The following is a 22,209-nucleotide window of genomic DNA, read 5'->3' as shown; positions in this document are numbered from 1 at the left end:
TCAACCTAATTCTGGTCGACCGGTGAAGATTGATGTAGCCAAATTAAAAACCTTAATTGAAGGAGATCCGAGGCTAACGAGTCGTACTCTTGCTACCGAGTTAGGCTGCTCTTATGTCACCATAGAAAAACATTTACACGAGTTGGGAAAAAACTACAAATACAGTGTTTGGATACCGCACGAACTTGATAGAGATCAACTAAACCGCCGTGCCGATATCTGCATCCAACTTCTGTCTTTTCGCCGCACATTCAACTGGTTGGACCACCTTATCACTGGAGATGAAAAATGGGTCTTATATATAAATCACACACGCAAACGTCAGTGGCTAGCTCCAAACGAAAAAGGAATAGAGGCACCAAAAACAGAGCCTCACCCGAAAAAAGTTATGCTGTCCGTTTGGTGGGATATTGGTTATGATTCGCTCATTACTTTCTTACCAACCCAATATTTTTCACTGTATGTCACTCGCGGGCAGCGGTCGGGAGCAGACTGACTTGCGCGGCGAACAATGTTGCTCGCTATTTAACTTTTTCGCACGCGAAGTAGATACACTTTTTCCTTCTATCTTTATTTAGTTCTGTGATTGGCGCGATGACCCAAACTGAGCCCTGGCCTTCAACTACACAAGAGTATGCCATTATTCCTCGGTTTAGAGCGATGCGATATCACGCGTTTTCGCTCACAGAGTCCACGGGAATCTGCCTACAATATAAAATTACTGTAGACTCAAAAATAACTGAATGGATTTTCTCGTGATTTTCATCTAACAATATAGAGTTTCTTGAGAAAGATTGGTAAGTATTTAATTTGTTGAATTTATGTGTAAATTTATTTAATCGTATGGCAAATTATAAAAACAATCAGAGTGTAGCCTTGAGGTTGCTAAGCCAGGCAACCAGGTCCGGTGTCACGACGAACAGATCTTCGGCAGGCCCGGGATATGAGTGGAGTGGGCAGCGTTGGAAGATATGTTCAGTAGTCTGCTCTTCCTCTCCGCATTCGCAAAGTGGTGAATCCGTCCAACCCCATTTGTGTGTGGCTGATTTGCAGCGGCCATGACCGGTTTTCAGCATGTTCAAGCGACACCAGATTTTCCGAAGAAGATCAAACCCGTTTGGTTTTTCAGTCGGATCAGATATGTGGCTTTCCCGTGATGTTGCAGACCAATCCGCTTTCCACCTATCTGCACTGCTAAAACTGCTCAGGCTCTCGGCTACAGTGCAGGGTGGGTTCCGGGATTTAAGTCGCTGAGGGGGTGGGTGGCAGAATTCCTCGTGGGCAGGCATTACGGGGTTGGTCGTGATCTTCTCAGCCTCCCTTTTCAACGCCTGGAGTCGTCGATGTGTAAATAGGTTGAAATAAGACACGACACCGTCAGAAAAAAATACGCCAAGTAGAAGTCTTTATTTATGAAAAATGCGCCCCCTCTAATTTTTGAACCACACGTTTTTTTCATAAATCACAAAAGTAGAACTTTATCAAGACTTTCTAGCAAAATTATTTTGAACTTGATAGGTTTGAAAAAAATACGAGGAACTACGGAACCCTACACTGAGCGTGGCCCGACACGCTCTTGGCCGGTTTTTTCAATAATATGATGCTTAATATTTGAGGCTCATATATTTTTCCCACACTATTTAAACAGAGCCAAATTATATTATTGTATGTCCGACTTAACTTCCCGTTTAATATTTTAGTTGCCAAGTTAATTATATGCCATATATAACTAGTAAAGCGGAACTCCTCAACTCTACTCTTATAGAATTGAAAAGTTCTTTCAATTCCCCATGGAGTCAATTATTAGAACTCAGTGAGGTCTGAATGGGAAACATCCAACGTAAGTCAGATGCTTGAAATAAAAAAAACACGTACGGCCATTTTCACGTGTAGCGATTACGGTTGTTGAATATTTAAATAAAAGGAGTGATTAGAACAATTCAGTAGTGGCACTATTGTGGCTCATTTTGTAGCTCATAATAGATAAGTTTAGTTATTTTATCAGTATTTTTTTTTAATAAGCCTATGGGTTGCAATCCAACAATTCTATTTTTAGCTAGCATTACATGAGGTAAGTTTCTTTGATTACGGAATAAATATACCTACCATGTGTAACGTTCTTAACCTAACTACTTAAAGCCTGATCAGAAATATATGACTATTGTCAGGAGGGCGCTGTTTTTCTGATGTATGCGGTGACAGTTCAGTTTAGTATGAAGAAAATAGTTCTCATAAAATTCCGCAACATGGCGCGTAGTCATATATTTCTGGTCAGGGTTTACTTGGCTGAGCATTAATATAGCCATAGAGGAATAAGTAAGGGAAGAGTTGTAACTCCATACATCAGTAAATGCGAGTTATTTGTAGTGACATCTATCGTCATTCACTTGTTAATCACGCGCCAACTAGCGTAAATTATCAGGCCCCGTAGCCGAATGGCATTTCTCCGACGCCAAACGAAAGCGATACGCCGCTGGCTCTGTCGCGCCAATACGCAAGCGCGATAGAGATAGATATCTACTAGCGCTTCGTTTCGTGAGCGTTTCGTGAGCGATTGTGCCATTCGGCTAGCCACCCTGTACTGCTACTCGACACTAGGTGCCGACAGTGTTGCGTCTGCCAAAAATGTAATATTAAAAGGGTGGTATTTAAACGCAAATCAAAAAAATAACTTTTTTTACGCAAAAATAATCCAAATTCATATCAAAAATACTAAATGCACAGCAAAATTTGCAACTCAAAATATTACTAAATACACTACAATATATATTCGTGGCGTTCATCTATTTTAACTTTTAGTAAAGCTTTTTCATTAACGCGTCGCTAATAATTACTAACGCACATTATACCTAGCAACGCTTTTTTTTTTAAATGTAGCTTCTATTTTTACATAATATACAGCAGTTTATCTAAATGATACAGCATTTTATTCTAATTGCAATCAATTTTTTTATTAATTACAACATAAAGTGATCGGCAAAAAAACATAAAATTTAAAGGTTCAATGCACAGAGAAGCAGAACGGCTTTTTTGACTGCATTAGACAGCTTTTACGGTCTAACGAGTGATAGTCCATCCCTACGCAAGACGACGCGATTGGCGGATCGAGCAAGTTCTAACCTAACCTAATCCACTTTTATCACAAAAGTTTGATTCCGCGAGGGTCACAGTTCTAACCTAACCTAACCCACTTTTTTCACAAAAGTCTTGTTTCCGTGAGAGTCGCAGTTCTAACCTAACCTAACCCACTTTTCTCACAAAAGTTTGTTTCCGTGAGGGTCACAGTTCTAACCTAACCTAACCCACTTTTCTCACAAAAGCTTTTCCGTGAGGGTCGCAGTTCTAACCTAACCTAACCCACTTTTCTCACAAAAGTTTGTTTCCGTGAGGGTCACAGTTCTAACCTAACCTAACCCACTTTTCTCACAAAAGTTTGTTTCCGTGAGGGTCGCAGTTCTAACCTAACCTAACCCACTTTTCTCACAAAAGTTTGTTGCCGTGAGGGTCGCAGTTCTAACCTAACCTAACCCACTTTTCTCACAAAAGTTTGTTGCCGTGAGGGTCGCAGTTCTAACCCAACCTAACCCACTTTTCTCACAAAAGTCTGTTTCCTAGAGGGTCACAGTTCTAACCTAACCTAACCCACTTTTCTCACAAAAGTTTGTTTCCGTGAGGGTCGCAGTTCTAACCTAACCTAACCCAATTTTCTGTTAAAAGTTTGTTTCCGTGACGGTGACAGTTCTGCTCCTTAGAAATAATGCAATGAATTAAGATATTGTAGCTATAATAATTATTAAATTAGCTGAACGTGAATACTTAAAACATAAGGAAAAATGATGTATGCTCTTCGAATTAAATAATTTGCTATGAAGACGGTTAAATTGCTGCGCAATTAGTATTTTTGATAAGATTGTTGTATTTTTGTTCCTAAAGGAATTTAATTGTCTTGCATTAGAGGAAAAAAGTAATGTCGTGCTGATGTGTATTTTGGAATAATTTGCAGTACTAGTTTTGTTAATCATTTAGTTTATTTTCAGTGAAGTAATTAATTTGATGTACAGACGTATATTATTGATGATGATAAATTGATAGGCGATTATTTTTTTGCTGTGCGTTTAATAATATCCCATATTTAAAACAGTTTACACCTTATATTATAAGCTGAAGTAATTGAAAGCAAAGTACTGATTAATACTATTGTAATATTAGCTAAAAATTGTTGAGCAATAGACTTTTTGTTCGTCGTGACGTCTATTGACAAGTAGCAGTACTGATAATTTACGCTAGTTGGCGCGTGATTGACGAGTGAATGACGATAGATGTCACTACAAATAACTCGCATTTACTGATGTATGGAGTTACAACTCTTCCCTTACTTATTCCTCTATGATATAGCTAACCCCCCTTTAAATATACCCCAACAAATTTGCCCTGGTAATCGTCTAGTGATCAATTAGAATCCCTTGAAGTGGACCGTGATATCCAAGAGTATAATTATAATGAAATGAGAATCAACTTTACTTTTACTGGATTCCAATTTTTGCTCTTTGACATTTTTTTTATTGAATCGGGTTAAATCCGTTAATGACGTTAAATTTAATCATTTAATTTAATTATAGGTACCTAAATAGGATATACACACCGTGTTTTTTGTTTTCGGTTAAATTCAACACGTCGTTAGGTCAGGGAACACATGCTATATTAATTTTTTCTTAAATAAAAAAAAAGTAGGAACTAAACATGTTTTTAGGGTTCCGTAGTCAACTAGGAACCCTTATAGTTTCGCCATGTCTGTCTGTCCGTCCGTCCGTCCGTCCATCCGTCCGTCCGTCCGTCCGTCCGTCCGTCCGTCCGTCCGTCCGTCCGCGGATAATCTCAGTAACCGTAAGCACTAGAAAGCTGAAATTTGGTACCAATATGTATATCAATCACGCCAACAAAGTGCAAAAATAAAAAATGAAAAAAAATGTTTTATTAGGGTACCCCCCCTACATGTAAAGTGGGAGCTGATATTTTTTTTCATTCCAACCCCAACGTGTGATATATTGTTGGATAGGTACTTAAAAATGAATAAGGGTTTACTAAGACCGTTTTTTGATAATATTAATATTTTCGGAAATAATCGCTCCTAAAGGAAAAAAAGTGCGTCCCCCCCCTCTAACTTTTGAACCATATGTTTAAAAAATATGAAAAAAATCACAAAAGTAGAACTGTATAAAGACTTTCTAGGAAAATTGTTTTGAACTTGATAGGTTTAGTAGTTTTTGAGAAAAATACGAAAAACTACGGAACCCTACACTGAGCGTGGCCCGACACGCTCTTGGCCGGTTTTTATGTCCTATACTCACCACCGTTAAGAGGTTCGCCCGTATTAGGTTTACACCCTGTATAAGTAGGTTTATTGCGATAAGTATGAATACTAACTTGTGTTTTCTTATTTAATTTTAAAAATCCTGCACCAGACTAAGGTTCAAGTTCCTCAAGGCGTTAAGTCCACCATTTGTACTCTTTTTTTTTTTAGGGTTCCGTAGTCAACTAGGAACCCTTATAGTTTCGCCATGTCTGTCTGTCCGTCCGTCCGACCGTCCGTCCGCGGATAATCTCAGTGACCGTCAGCACTAGAAAGCTGAAATTTGCTACCAATATGTATATCAATCACGCCGACAAAGTGCAAAAATAAAAAGTCGAAAAAAATATTTTGTTGGGTACCCCCCCTACATGTAAAGTGGGGACTGTTTTTTTTTTCATTCCAACCCCAACGTGTGATATATTGTTGGATAGGTATTTAAAAATGAATAAGGGTTTAATAAAATCGTTTTTTGGTACTATTAATATTTTCGGAAATAATCGCTTTTAAAGAAAAAAAAGTGTGTCCCCCCCTCTAACTTTTGAACATATGTTTAAAAAATATGAAAAAAAAATCACAAAAGTAGAATTTTATAAAGACTTTCTAGGAAAATTGTTTTCAACTTGATAGGTTTAGTAGTTTCTGAGAAAAATACAAAAAAATACGGAACCCTACTCTGAGCGTGGCCCGACACGCTCTTGGCCGGTTTTTTTTAATTAACTCGATAACAGTATGGGGTATGAATAGCATTAGTTTCTTTGAGAAATTAATTGTAATTGGCCTAAAGAACCTTCCTTTAAAGTTAGGTGACGGAAATCAATAAAAACAGGCTATATTCATAGTTCAAGGTTCAATTTTTAACCGCCTTCCAAATCTCAAGGGAAAGGGTTTCCAATTCGTCTGTATTTTTTTTTTAATGTTTGTTCCTCGATATCCGTCGTTACTGGATCGATTTTGAAGTTTTTTTTTTGATTGAATGTATATGCATACAGATTGGTCCCAATATTTTTCTCAAAACCCAGTTCTGGTGGTGGGATCCTGGAGAAATCGAGGGAACTCCTCAAATCTGAAAGGCATACATATGGTGATTTTTGTGTTTTTAAAGGAACAGCATGCATTTACGTACGGAACAGTGACATTTGGTGCAGTGGAACTCCTGATGATGGTCAGAATGGAACTCATCAAATCTGAACGGCACACTTATAGTGACTTTGGTATTTTTATAAGAACAGCATGCACTTACGTCCAGAACAGTGACATTTGGTGCAGTGGAACTGCTGATGATGGTCTGAACGGAACTCCTCAAATCTGAACGGCACACTTATAGTGACTTTGGTATTTTTATAAGAACAGCATGCACTTACGTCCAGAACAGTGACATTTGGCGCAGTGGAACTGCTGATGAAGAGTGAGCCGCCCCTGGTTAGAGTTCCGTTCTGATCACAGACCAACCCCTATAGACATCCATTACAAGACGACTCGCGGTCACCAGCCTTACTTGTATTTGCCATGATATAAGCGCGGGCGCTCGTCGTGCCCGATCAGTAACGACCAAGTAACCGACCCGAAAGCAGCTCGTGTTTTTCGCAATAAAAAAAATTAAAAAGGGTATTTTGATGCCTTAAAGATGTCCACCTGTAGTGTGAAATGGTGTGGAAAGGTAACTAGAAGATCAAATTTAAAAACAGACGATATTACATTCCACAAATAAGTCATATTTATAATTTATTCAGAGCCGGCATAGGTCAACTTACACTGGTTACTTACGCGACTCCCTTTTCATCTGGCGCGATTGCCTGCCGTCCTTGAAACGACCAATCACAGCGCGCTAAACACATTCCCCTCCCGCTCCTCGCACCCCAAGCACTGGTGATTTGTAGCGCGCACAAAATTTACAATTTTGGCACTCTATAGGAGGTTCTCTGTGGTTCTGATAATCATTCTCATCTGTAAGTACTTCAGAATCATCCAAATTTCAAAATTGGTTCAGAAATGACGGAGATATCTAATAACAAACATTAAAAATATACAGACGAATTGATAATTGGTATTTATCACCAGAACCCCAAAGGAAGGCGGTTTTTTTTCTTAAAAATTATATTTATTCTTCATCAGTATTTTTTTTTCAGTTAACACCATGGCAAAACTCTTTCTATCTTTATTGCTGGTAGCTTTATTACAAGTATGTGGCGGCTACAAGATTTTAGTGGTTTTCCCGTCAGCTGGGAAAAGCCACAATATACTTGGCATGGGCTACGTCAAACACCTACTGGACGCTGGACATGAGGTAAATATCAGTACATGTGTTTGATAACCGTGTGGTGACGGGTTAAGAATTTCATCACCCCCTTTCTTCCCGTGGGTGTCGTAGAAGTCGACTGTGGGAAATGGGTTAAATTGTGGCGTAGGCGAGAGGCTGGCAACCTGTCACTGCAATGCACAGACCAACCCCTATAGACATCCATTACAAGACGACTCGCGGTCACCAGCCTTACTTGTATTTGCCATGATATAAGCGCGGGCGCTCGCCATGCCCGTTTAGTAGCGACCAAGTAACCGACCCGAAAGCAGCGCGTGTTTTTCGCAATAAAAAAATTGAAAAAGGGTATTTTGATGTCTTAAAGATGTCCACCTGTAGTGTGAAATGGTGTGGAAAGGTAACAAGAAGCTCAAATTTAAAAACAGACAGCATTACATTCCACAAATAAGTCATATTTATAATTTATTCAGAGCCGGCATAGGTCAACTTACACTGGCTACTTACGCGACTCCGTTTTCATCTGGCGCGACTGCTGCTAAACACATTCCCCTCCCGCTCCTCGCACAAAATTTAATGTTGGTACTCTATAGGAGGTTCTCTGTGCTGCAATGTCATAATTTGGATTTCTTTCAATCCCTTTTTGCCAAGAGTGGCACTGAAACTTAGTAGTTCATGTGCTCTGCCTACCCCTTTAAGGGATACAGGCGTGATTATATCTATGTATGTATGTATGTGTTGTAAAAACATAAAAAGAACAAACTAACACAAAATAAATATATGTACATAAAAATATTTACAAATAAAAAACAGTAGCAAGCTCGGCGCCGGATGGTAGGATGCCCAGAAGGCTGGTAGCATTTCCGCGCTGGATCGCGATGCTTATCCACTGCGCAAGATACGAACCAGCCCTCTTGTCACCCGTAGCATCTACGATTCGCTTCGCCAGCTCCTTGAAAATAGAGTGTACTCCGGGTCCCCAAGGTCCAAGGGTCTCCACCCCAAACGGCTCAAATATGCAACCAGAGGAGGTCGCATATCATTGAATCTGAGTAACTCGACAACTTTTAACAGCTTATTCCTGATCCCATTTTAAGACTTAGGTAAATGTCACGTAAACATTTCTGGATTTTTAGGCGAAATATATATTTAGGGTACGTCTGTAGAAATAAGATCGTGTCAGATATTTTTGGGGCGTCCCTTTTGTGCGATATTATTGCAGGTGACTGTAAAGCTTGACCAGAAATATATGACTATTGTCAGGAGGGCGCTGATTTTCTGATGTATGAGGTGACAGTTCAGTTTAGTATGAAGAAAATAGTTCTAATGAAGTTCCGCAACGAAGACATTTAACTGTCCGTCGGCGGAAATAATTCGTGTATAGGCGAATTTTGGCATAGTAGTAAGGAATGGTGTTCTAATCCACATACTCAAAGTACTGATGGATAGGGGAGGAGCTAACGGGTGGAGGGGGGTGTAAAGGTCCCTTTTTTTAGTTTTTCGCGAATAACTCTTAAACTGTGGCACATAGCAAAAAATGTTCTGAAACACAAGTAATCTTCATAAAATTCTCTACAAAAAAGTCTTATACACTTTTTATCTGGGACCAATCGTTCATGAGATATGTAAGGGAAAAGATGGACAATAATGGAATAAACTCATTTGTTTATGATTTTTATGAACAATACGTTTATTCTTATAGAGACGCGGTAGCGTGTCAAGCCAGGATCAAGTAACAAAAGTAGCAAGCAGCACCGTGTGTAATATTACACGAACCGTTTGGAGCCACATTTGACCCCCTTCTAACTCATAAACTACTTCACATAAACATGTTATAATGCAACGTAAAAAGAAACCAACGCGCGTAGTAAAAGTATGAGCTATAAGCGCTCCTCAATAAGCCCGGTACTAGCAGCCCGCCTTAGTGCGTTTTCACATTATCCGATCCGATATCGGATGTCGGAAGGATTTCAAAGGCAAAAATCCAAGAAGGCGCCTTAAAAATACCTACGGGATATCGGTCCTACTTCCGATATCGGATCGGATAATGTGAAAACGCACTTATCCCGCGCGCGCGCGCAGCGTTTTATAAGCCACTGCGCGGCCGGCGCTCGCTCATACCAGTCGTCCTCAAAACGTCGACGTAAGTGCGTTTTCACATTATCCGATCCGATATCGGATGTCGGACCGATATTTCATACATTACAGCCGCCATATTGAATTTTTTTCTATGGAAATCCTTCCGACATCCGATATCGGATCGGATAGTGTGAAAACGGACTAAGACCGCCCCACAAGGATGGGGCGTGATCAGATACAGCCCTCACAGCGCCCAGCGCGGAAGGAGCTACTCACACCCCAGCAGGGGTGTTGAACGACATTACAGCAGCGCTCGCTCAGTTTGTCTCGCGCAGCGATCCGATCACATTGTAGCTGACTTGACGAGCAAAGCATCACGACCGCCCAGTATTGCTTTGATGGGATAAATTCATAAATAAAATTCCTAACTATCTTCCGTCTCTACTTCGATGGGAGCTCCGTTAGTGCATGCTCCCGAGCATACACCACAGACACTGGATCAGGCAATTCCTGCTTTTCGGCAGCCGCATCGCACCCCACACCCAGTCTTGCATCGGCAAAATATAGTTTTGAGAATGGAGTCAGGTGCCACTGGGTCGTTGGTTCGTGATGCTTTGCTCGTCAAGTCAGCTATAATGTGATCGGATCGCTGCGCGAGACAAACTGAGCGAGCGCTGCTGTAATGTCTTTCAACACCCCTGTTGGGGTGTGAGTAGCCCCTTCCGCGCTGGGCGCTGTGAGGGCTGTATCTGGTCGCGCCCCATCTTTGTGGGGCGGTCTTACGTCAACGTTTTGAGGACGACTGGGATGAGCGAGCGCCGGCCGCGCGGTGGCTTATAAAGGGCTGCGCGCGGGGTAAATGCGTTTTTATATTATCCGATTCCGCCGTACATTTAAGGCGCCGTCTTGGATTTTTGCCTTTGAAATCCTTCCGACATCCGATATCGGATCGGAAAATGTGAAAACGCACTAAGGCGGGCTGCTAGTACCGGGCTTATTGAGGAGCGCTTATAGCTCATACTTTTGCTACGCGCGTTGATTTCTTTTTACGTTGCATTATAACACGTTTATGTGAAATAGTTTTTGAGTTAGAAGGGGGTCAAATGTGGCTCCAAACGGGTCGTGTAATATTACACACGGTGCTGCTTGCTACTTTTGTTACTTGATCCTGGCTTGACACGCTACCGCGTCTCTATAAGAATAAACGTATTGTTCATAAACAAATGAGTTTATTCCATTATTGTCCATCTTTTCCCTTACATATCTCATGAACGATTGGTCCCAGATAAAAAGTGTATAAGACTTTTTTGTAGAGAATTTTATGAAGATTACTTGTGTTTCAGAACATTTTTTGCTATGTGCCACAGTTTAAGAGTTATTCGCGAAAAACTAAAAAAAGGGACCTTTACACCCCCCTCCACCCGTTAGCTCCTCCCCTACCCATCAGTACTTTGAGTATGTGGATTAGAACACCATTCCCTACAACTATGCCAAAATTCGCCTATACACGAATTATTTCCCGCGAGATAGGCTTCATTGAGTGTGCTACATGGCGCGTAGTCACATATTTCTGATCCGGGTTTATGTGGTTAGATACTTTAAGACGATACGATACAGGTCAATTCTCCATACAAACGCTCTCGACTATTTCCTCCATGATTTTTGAAGATAGAGAAATGATTTTTTCAAAACAGATTTTTTTTTATCTGTGTCGCGGTCCGACCGAGGTTTTGTGCTGTTTTTTGCTATTTTTATTTTAAAAGACGCTAGAGCCAATCAAAAATGTCTAAAAACGGCTTTTTTCAATATGGCTCAAAAAAGGTGTGATATACTCAAGATCGGTAACATATTGCCAAAAAATCTGAACGACCCGACACAGATTATTTCATTGTTATTCAGATTCTCAAATTTTTCCGTTTAAATAAGTTTTGAAGGAGGAAACACAGTCTCAGAACCTCGATTTTAAAGATTTTTTTGCAATATCTTTTAACTGAGTTGTTCTTAATGGACATTTTTTTTCGATAAATCTAGTTAATAACACATTTCCATTTTAGCATTTTTGCTCCCGTAGCGTCTTAAACTAGGTATAGGTACACCGTTATGTGATAAAAATTGTTTTATTATCTTTAAATTAAACTTCCAGGTTACCTACGCAACTCCGTTCCCAACGCACAAAACTACGGACAAATATCATGAAGTTGATCTTAGCAAAAATATAGCGTATTATGAAGAACAAAGTGAGTTTATAGTTTCACACACAATATTTACTCTTGTTTTTTTTTTCAAGATTTTAAATGTCTCACGAAAGTTAATTGCACAAAAAGAAACAAAAATAGTACAAAAAGCGGAGTTAATTCCAGAAAGCGTTCTCTACCAATCAATATGTGGTATATTTTTTCTTTTGTTCACTTAACTACAAATTGTATTTTTCTTCATATAATTAACATAATATACCTAAATGCTTTATTTTAACAGCACATATAAATGCCTTACCCTGGATTTGAATCCAGGACCGTACATAAAATTGTATATTGTATTTTTTCAGCTAGCACAATGTTATCTTTAAAGGCAATTATAAACAAGGAAACATCAATGGATTTATTATCCATGGTACCCAAGTTTGTTGAAATGATGAAAGGCATGCTCGTAAACGAAGATTTATCGAAATTCCTTAGTGACACTACGCAGGAGTTTGACGTTGTCATAGCAGAGTGGTTTTTAACCGATGTTTTTGCCGGGTAAGAGTACCTTCGTACCAAGAAAAACATCTGGATCTCTGGATCTTACGATCGGTCGCCAACGTGTAAGATAGGCACATAATTATATTGCTCAAAGCGGGATATAAATATCAATTAAGTTTTCAACAATTAGGTAAGGTACAGCGGGGCAAATCTCGACTGGGGGACGAATATAATTGGTCCATTTTTTCCATGTTTTACAAAGTTTGCATATTTAAATAGAGTGTCCACCGGTTGTAGGTACATGGTACCTAGGGATGTTCAGTGGATACATGTAGAATTCAATATCATAGTGTAATAAATAATGGAAAAAATGGATTAGTTATAATTGTCCCCAGTCGAGATTTGCCGCTGTACCTTACTTCACTAAAGGTTGAACACGCCAAAACTGAGGCATATAAATTCATTTGCTGCTTCGTTATAATAAAAGGTATAGAATTTTTTTTGATGCCAAATAAATCGTAAAAAAGTATAGTTTTTAAATATATCAGTTACTTTTGTGAAAGATTTATATATGTAGCGATATCGAACAGGCAACTGAAACAACGTGAACTTATTTTGCACGAAAACACAAAAAATCCAAAACTCAGCTACATGGATGTGGGTAAAAGATTAAAATTTCCACAATCCACTGTTTGTTGCGTATTGAAAAGGTTTCGGGAACGCCTAACTTTAGAACGAAAGCCAGGAATTGGTGGGTTGCAGGGTATAAAGGATAAAAAAAGAAGGAACGCATCTTAAGGATATTTGCTTCAAATTGTATGATGTTACCTCGTGACGTGGCTAAAAAGTAAAGATGTCCCAATCGTATGTTCAAAAGGTGAAACGTAGAGCAGGGCTAAGATGTTTAAAAGAACAAAACGGCACCAGATCGGAATATAAGACAAAAATCAGCAGCAGAAACTCGATTGAGAAACTATACGAAAATTTATTAACAAAATTTGACTGCGTTCTGATGGATGATGAAACTTACATAAAATCCGATTTCTAAGAAATCCCTGGCCAAGAGTTTTATACTAGCAAAAGTAGCACAGAGGCTCCCAAAGACTGTCAAATAAAAAAAGATCTAAGTTTCCAAAAAAAATACCTACTTTGGCAGGCAATTAGCCGTTGCGGGAAAAGAAGCAGCTCTTTTGTCACTACCGGAACAATAAAGGGCAGCATCTATCAAAAAGAGTGCTTACAAATGCGATTACCTCCGTTTATTAAGAAACACCACTCCTGGCCTTTCATTTTGGCCAGACCTTGCCAGGTGTTACTACGCGAAACCTGCCATGGAGTGGTACAAAGCAAATGGTGTAGCCGTGGTACCGAAATATAGCTATCCACTAAATTGCCTAGAACTCCGGCCTATCGAGGAATATTGGAGTATAATGAAAGGGTTTCTTAAAAAGAGAGGCGGGGAGGTTAATTCCGCGGAGGAGCGGCGAAAACTGTGGACCTGGCGACAAAGAGGTATCCTGACGCGATGGTGCAAACTCTTATGAGTCGTGTTCGAAGAAAAGTACGATCGAGGGCTTATTCGTCGAGAAACCTTGACTAATTATGGTTTGCATTTAAAATACATTCAATTTGCTCATATTTAAATCAAACATCTTTTATTTATTTATTATATTTTTTTTATAATAAACATTTAAGTGTGCCCCATTTTTGGCGTGTTCAACCTTTAACACAGTCAAATTTATTATTGTGTACTTACAGGATAGCGCCTCTATATAACTGCCCACTGATCTGGTCGTCTTCCGTGGAGGCACATTGGATGGTGCTGCAGCTGGTGCACGAGCCTTCGAACCCCTCGTTCAACCCCAATATCCTCGCTTCCACAATTCCGCCGTTCTCCTTCTTTGAGCGATTCGTCAATCTGTTCACCATGGTTGCGTTTACGGCTGCAAAATATTTGTAAGTTGTAGTCCATGAGATGCTTTATAATTTTTTGTGTCAACTTTTTACCATGGTGCAATAAACGATATTATGATTATGATTATGAAATATCTAGATACCACGAGTATATTTTAATGAAAATATACAATCAACTAATTGGAACCCTAGGCCACTTTACAACCATGTTAAAATGACAAGCAACAGGAGATTTCTTACAGTCTGATTTATAACGTCACTATGATATAGTTCTACAGTGGCCTAGAGTTCCAATTGGTTGACTGTAAAAAGTTTTGTTAGGGTTACTTTACTATTTATATTTAATAGTATCTGGGGGTTTAGCACAACTTGCGTTCTCGCGGACAAGTCGATACATTAAGCGCGACATCATCAAATATAGACGGCGAGTGCGCAGGTCGCGCTAGACTCTATCCAACGTCGGGCAATTCGTATTGTTGGCGATCCCGATCTCACAGCCGGTTTAGATCCTCTTAGCCTTCGAAGAGATGTTGGCTCTCTGTGCTTGTTCTACCGTCTGTACAACGGGGAATGTTCTGATGAACTCTTTGACTTGGTGCCACCGTCGCGCTCTTATCACCGCACCTCCCGCCAAAGAAACAAAGTTCATCCTCACTTTCTCGACACGTGGCAAACCAAGAACAAACGGGCCTCCCGCTCGTTTTTACCCAGAACGTGCAAGTTCTGGAATGAGCTACCTTCTGAGGTGTTTCCCTTGCGCTATGACATGGGGTTCTTCAAGAAGCAGGTATTTAGGGTTCTCAAAGCTCGGCAACGCATAAGTGGCTCCCCTGATGTTGCTTATGTCCATGGGCGGCGATGACTGCTTACCATCAGGCGGCTCGTCTGCTCGTTTGCTGCCTATTTCAAAAAAAAAAAACCTACAGTATCTATTTAGATCGTCGTGCGCAGCCTTGAAATAAAATACTTCTTCAAGTCTCACTGTAATATCATAAATTATAACTTGGGTTTCAGTTACATACAGCCAAATACGGTCGCAACATACAATGACTTCTTCAAGCCCTTGTACGAAAAACGGGGTAGGCAGCTGCCTGCATACGAGGAAGCAGTGTACAACGGCACGTTTATGCTGACAAACTCCCATACTGCGTTGAGCCAGCCCATCAGTGTACCGCCGAATGTCAGAGAAATTGGAGGATATCACATCAATCCTAATCCCAAACCTCTTCCAGCTGTAAGTATGAGTAGGTAGTACATGTAAACGTTTTGACTGAGGTACCTACTTTGCTTTGTGGCCGGAATAAGATTGGATGTTCCTACAGTTCGCAATTCTCAATAAATTCGTTTTTGTGAAATTGTGTGATATTTTTTCAACGTCTTAATCAAACTTTCGCAGTTGTTTCAATTTTGAGAAAAAATGCAAATATCATTGGTCCTGCATACAATAATCCTGCAAAAATGGTACTAACAAATTTAACGCCAACTGTGGTATTCATTTATTTATAGTTACTAGATTGATTGTACCTACACCTCATTCTTACACTTACAGAATCTCCAAAAGATAATGGACGAGGCAAAACATGGAGTAATATACTTCAGTATGGGAACTAACGCCAAAAGCAAAGACTGGCCAGATTCTTTAAAAAAGAGTTCTTGCAACTGTTTAGTGGATTGAAGCAAACTGTGCTATGGAAGTTTGAAGAACAATTACCAAATTTACCTAAAAATGTTCATATTTTGAATTGGGCTCCGCAACAAAGTATTCTTGGTGAGATATTACTTGTTTAAAAATATTGACATTAAGATTACGTTAAACGTTCCTTAGATACAGTTCCTTAGAAAACTAAAGTGTTGAAAACTTTTTGGCGTTAAAAAATATTATGTTGGTTACGCAGCCTGTGGCCCGTTTCTCGAAAGGTACAAGCCTTGTATTACAAGTGTGTTTCCACGACAACCCATACGATTTGACAGTTCGCGCACTTGTAATACAAGGCTTGTACCTTTCGAGAAACAAGCCCCTGGTATCAATCTAAATATATAAAAGAAGAAGCTGACTGACTGACATATCAACGCACAGCCGAAACCGCTGGTCCTAGAGATTTCAAATTTGGCACGTAGGTTCCTTATATAGTGTAGAGGAGCACTAAGAAAGGATTTTCCAAAATTCACCTCCTAAGGGGGTCAAATGGGGGTTCAAAGTTTGTATGGGGAAACAAGATTAGTTTGACTATTTTATTCGAAACTTCACAGGAAGATTCCTTAGGACATATGACTGAATACGTGTTTCAGGTTTTTTGAAAATTTAACCCCTAAAAGGGTGATAAAGGGGGTGATAGTCAAAAAATCAATATGGGTATCGTTTTTATGGTTTATCGGGTCGCTGATCACGATAAATACAACGTTTTTAAAATCTAATGAGGCGGAAGTGAAATACCTTCTCCCCTGTTGTGGTGCAATGGGGTTTCAATATCAAAAAATATATATAAAAGAAGATATTGACTGACTGACTAACATATCAACGCACAGCCGAAGCCGCTGGTCCTAGAGATATCAAATTTGGCACGTAGGTTCCTTATATAGTGAGAGGAGCACTAAGAAAGGATTTTTCAAAATTCGCCTCCTAAGGGGGTCAAATGGGGGTTCAAAGTTTGTATGGGGAAACAAGATTAGTTTGACTATTTTATTCGAAACTTCATAGGAGGATTGAAAATTTGACCCCTAAAGGGGTGCAAAGGGGGTAAAGTCAAAAACACAATATGGGTATCGTTTTTACGGTTTATCGGGTCGCTGATCACGATAAATACAACGATTTTAAAATCTAATGAGGTGGAAAAGAAATTTTCTTCCCTGTTGTTGTGCAATGAGGTAAAATATCCAAAATAGCCATAAGTATAGGTTTAGTTTTTATATTTACTTCTGGTTCAAGAGATTTCAAATTGACACGGATGTTCCTTAGAGGACCACTAAGAAAGGATTTTTCAAAGTTCACCTCCTAGCATGATAATTTGACAGGGACAGGGACAGGAACGGGATAGGTTTAGGGTTAGGGATAGGGATAGGGATAGGGATAGGGAAGGGATAGGGATAGGGATAGGGAAAGTATAGGGATAGGGATAGGGACAGGGACAGGGACAGGGACAGGGACAGGGACGGGGACGGGGACGGGGACGGGGACGGGGACGGGGACGGGGACGGGGACGGGGACGGGGACGGGGACGGGGACGGGGACGGGGACGGGGACGGGGACGGGGACGGGGACGGGGCCGGGGCCGGGGCCGGGGACGGGGACGGGGACGGGGACGGGGAAGGGGACGGGGACGGGGAAGGGGACGGGGACGGGGACGGGGACGGGGACGGGGACGGGGACGGGGACGGGGACGGGGACGGGGACGGGGACGGGGACGGGGACGGGGACGGGGACGGGGACGGGGACGGGGACGGGGACGGGGACGGGGACGGGGACGGGGACGGGGACGGGGACGGGGACGGGGACGGGGACGGGGACGGGGACGGGGACGGGGACGGGGACGGGGACGGGGACGGGGACGGGGACGGGGACGGGGACGGGGACGGGGACGGGGACGGGGACGGGGACGGGGACGGGGACGGGGACGGGGACGGGGACGGGGACGGGGACGGGGACGGGGACGGGGACGGGGACGGGGACGGGGACGGGGACGGGGACGGGGACGGGGACGGGGACGGGGACGGGGACGGGGACGGGGACGGGGACGGGGACGGGGACGGGGACGGGGACGGGGACGGGGACGGGGACGGGGACGGGGACGGGGACGGGGACGGGGACGGGGACGGGGACGGGGACGGGGACGGGGACGGGGACGGGGACGGGGACGGGGACGGGGACGGGGACGGGGACGGGGACGGGGGGGACGGGGACGGGGACGGGGACGGGGACGGGGACGGGGTCGGGGTCGGGGTCGGGGACGGGGACGGGGGCAGGGGCAGGGGCAGGGGCAGCGGCAGGGGCAGCGGCAGGGGTAGCGGCAGCGGCAGCGACAGCGACAGCGACAGGGACAGGGATAGGGATAGGGATAGGGGATAGGGATAGGAATAGGGGACAGGGACGGGGATAGGGATAGGGGAGGGACGGGGACAGGGATGGGACGGGGACGGGGACGGAGACAAGGATAGAGATAGTACCCCAATCCCTATTCTTATCCCCGTCCCTATGGACGGGGATAAGAATAGGGATTGGGGTCGGACTAATCGGTCGACAATCGATATCTAGGCAGTGTAAAATGCAGGTGGCTCAGTGCGAAGGGATTAGTAAGTAGGCATCGGCGAGTATCCTGCATCCGTAATAACTATTACATTCAATGTGCTGTAAGAAGATCGTTGTTTGCTTGCCTTTTATATGTTTACGTTTGCAATAAGTATAAGCAAAATGGAAAAAATTGTAAGCGATAATGCAAGGAAGTACTTTTTACCCTACCGACAATAGCGTCGAGATACTGGCTATGTGGGTTGTATGAAGTTTCCCCAGTATAAATATTTATATAGGTAAAATACAAACATATTCGTACGCTGTGGTCGCTGTGTAACAATTTTACAATCATTGCAAGAATTTCTTTTAAAATAATAGTAATATGTGTAAGTACTACAGTCAGCCAAAAAAGTGGTTTACCACTTTTCGATCAATAGACTTGACTGACTGATCTTGGCTGACCGTACAGCAAATAGATCAGTTACAATGGCCCCCCAGTCGAGAATTGCTCCGCTTTACCTTAATCGAAGTAATCGCGGACAGATGTACCTACAAAGAAACCTACGGATCCAAATGAAAATCTTATTTTTTGTAAACGTTTCAATAAGAATACTTTTATTACGCGGGCGAAGCCGCGGGTAAAAGCTAGTTATTCATATATATTGCAATACCGTTTTAACGTTTCAGCCCACCCCAACATTCGCCTCTTCATCACTCACGGCGGCCTGCTGTCCACTACCGAGACTGTCTTCTTCGGGGTCCCCACGATCGTCATGCCGTACGGGGCCGATCAGCGCATCAACGCACTCAGAGCTGTCAACAAAGGATACGCGAAGTTGGTTGACCTGTCTTACGAAATGGCTGCTGACATGAAGGTCGCCATAGAAGAAGTGCTAAGTAATCCTAAGTGAGTAAAGTGGCTTTCTACAACACACACCATGTGACACCATGCACACGCCATCAACATGGCAGCTGACAAGAGTGTTGCTTGCTCAATCAGCGCGTCCGTATATGTTAAATAAAGTAGGTGAACTTAAACCACCTTGCCGGACGCCAAACTCGAGCTTATATAGTTCTGTAACCTCACCTGCCTACCTCACGCGGTTTTCTTGATTGCGGTACCAGTACCTGAGAAAATGAATAAACACTGGTAGTAGCCTGACTTCTGTAATTTCTGCCTTAAGATATGTAAGAGTCAAAATTGATAGATAGGTTCAAGAAACAGGCTTAAAAATCTATTATCTGCTAATAATTTTACCAAGTACTGAGTGCGGACCAGCATACTCTTGGTGTATAAAATAAAATTTTATACTTTTTGTTCAACTCTTTGTTTCAGGTACTCTGAGAAAGTCAAAGAACTATCCCAGATCTATCACGACCGGCCGGTGTCGCCGGGCGCGGAGCTGGTGCACTGGGTGGAGCACGTGGTGCGCACGCGCGGCGCGCCGCATCTGCGCTCCCCCGCTCTCATGCTGCCCTGGTACCAGAAGATGTACTTAGATCTCGCTGTATTAATTTTAGTAATTCTATATGTTATTAAAGTAGTAATGAAATTATTATTCAGGAAAGTATTTAGAAAAGCGCCTATTACTAAAAAGAAAACGAATTAATAAAATGAAAATACAACGTGTTTCCGGTATCACTCAAAACCTCAGACACCCCAACAGATTTTTATTTTTTTAAACTCATCTAGAGTATTCATCTTATAATCTGACGGTTACTTTTTTTTTAAATTGAATTTTTAGATTTCTGTACAGCTCGACTTGACTTTTAGCTCTACACTCAATAAAATAATTGCTAACTACCATACCATCATACAAAGAGGATGCATAGTAAAGTAAATCGTAGGTACGTATATAGTATATATTATGCATATCGCGTCAACTGTGAACTTCGACACGTGTGTGTAATAGATTTGTGATTATATTGTGTCATACTTTCTAGCGGTGACATGATATCGTATGGAATCCAAAGCGACATCAAAAAAATGTACGGAAATTGTACTAAATTGTACGCTAATTAAAAAAAAAAGTACTACACGCATTTACAAGAAAACAATGATCAATATGTCACCGCCAGAGAGCATACTTTCTGGCGGGCGCTATCTATTTCACTATGTAACAGTCCAGTTTTCAGCTTTTTTATGAATAAAAAAAAATGTACGAGAATTGTACTAAGCTGTCCGATACTTAAAATAAAAATAACTACGCGTATTTACAAGAAAACAATGATTTATATGTCACCGCTAGGAAGCAAACTTTCTGGCGGGCGCTATCTATTTCACTGTGTAACAGTCCAGTTTTCAGCTTTTTTATGAATCAGAAAAAATGTACGAGAATTGTACTAAGCTGTCCGATACTTAAAAAAAAATAACTACGCGTATTTACATGAAAACAATGATTTATATGTCACCGCTAGGACGCAAACTTTCTGGCGGGCGCTATCTGTTTCACTATGTAACAGCCCAGTTTTCAACTTTCTTGTAAATCAGAAAATATGTACGAGAGTTGTTCTAAATTACATGACAATCTTAGAAAATGTTCATCACATATTTACAAGAAATTTCACCACGCCAACTGGTACGGTGAGCTACATAAGGTAGGTAAATATACCTGTATTCAATTTTGACCTGCATTCTTCCCAAGTAATAAGTTTCGATATGTATAGATATTTATAGACGAGACTGTAAATGCCCATCTGAGTCTTCGAAAACAGATAGCAAAATTGCGTTTTATCCACAAGAGTGCAAAGTAATTTCATACAAATTTTAACTTGACGAAGATAATTATATATATAACCATTATGAAATAGGTCAATGGTGCCCCTGACATGCGTAGAAATAATTACATGTTTGTTCTAATAAATTGTTATAGGTTACTGCTATGTTACTATGCAACAAAAACACACGCATGGTAGTGCGCAGGCCAAGTTCCAGCAACAGGCGGCGCACATGCCATGCACTATTTACACGAACTGTTTCGACCCACTTTTGACCCCCTGTAGCTCAGTTCCTATTCCATTCTCAAGACTCGCCAGCGCTACTACACACAGTCCTTTATTCCAGAATACTTCTAAATTTGAACTTGGCAGGTTAATTTAATTATTTGTATAAATAGATTCATTTAATCTTTTAAATAATTACGTACAGCATGAAAACCTGCCAAGGTCAAATTTAGAAGTATTCTGAAACGGAGAACTGTATGTGGTAATTTCTTGGGAATTTCATACATTCAAAACGCGCAAATGCATTGTCACTTCATAGTTCATCCGCCATTAAATTTCACAAACGTCATTTCGGTCACTTAAAAAAAGATAATTAATAAATAATAAGAAATAAAAACAAACAAGCCACATTTCCAAGATCGTTATAAAGTATTCTATCAGGAAAACTTTACATACCCAATTAGCCGATATGAACTTGGCCCCTATTTAACAGGTATGTTTTTGGTGGGTAGCACGCCGCCCTTACACCTGTGAGTTTTACCGCTTACGTAAGCGACTTATGTAAAACTTTCAAATGGTGGTTTTTGTATATGCAGCTTACGGTAAGTTTTGACTTGGTACTTTCGTAAGCTGAAAACTTTAAGTGAGATGAGTACGAGTTTGCTTACGGAAGCGACTCACAGTTTATCGAAATAAATTGATAAGTATTAAATAAATGTCATATACAAAGAAAAAGTGACCAAGTTGTATATGACATTTATTT

General features: G+C 41.3%; 1 pseudogene; it reads left to right on the top strand.

Annotated features, from left to right (window-relative positions):
• Window positions 1–665: 665 nt before the first annotated feature.
• Window positions 666–20,133, top strand: LOC125230071 (annotated as a pseudogene).
• The last annotated feature ends 2,076 nt before the right edge of the window (window positions 20,134–22,209 follow it).

This window comes from Leguminivora glycinivorella, chromosome 1 (assembly GCF_023078275.1).
Source record: "Leguminivora glycinivorella isolate SPB_JAAS2020 chromosome 1, LegGlyc_1.1, whole genome shotgun sequence".
Taxonomy (NCBI): Eukaryota; Metazoa; Arthropoda; class Insecta; order Lepidoptera; family Tortricidae; genus Leguminivora; species Leguminivora glycinivorella.
The sequence above is the reverse complement of the archived record's forward strand: the minus strand, read 5'-3'. Positions and strand labels throughout refer to the sequence as shown.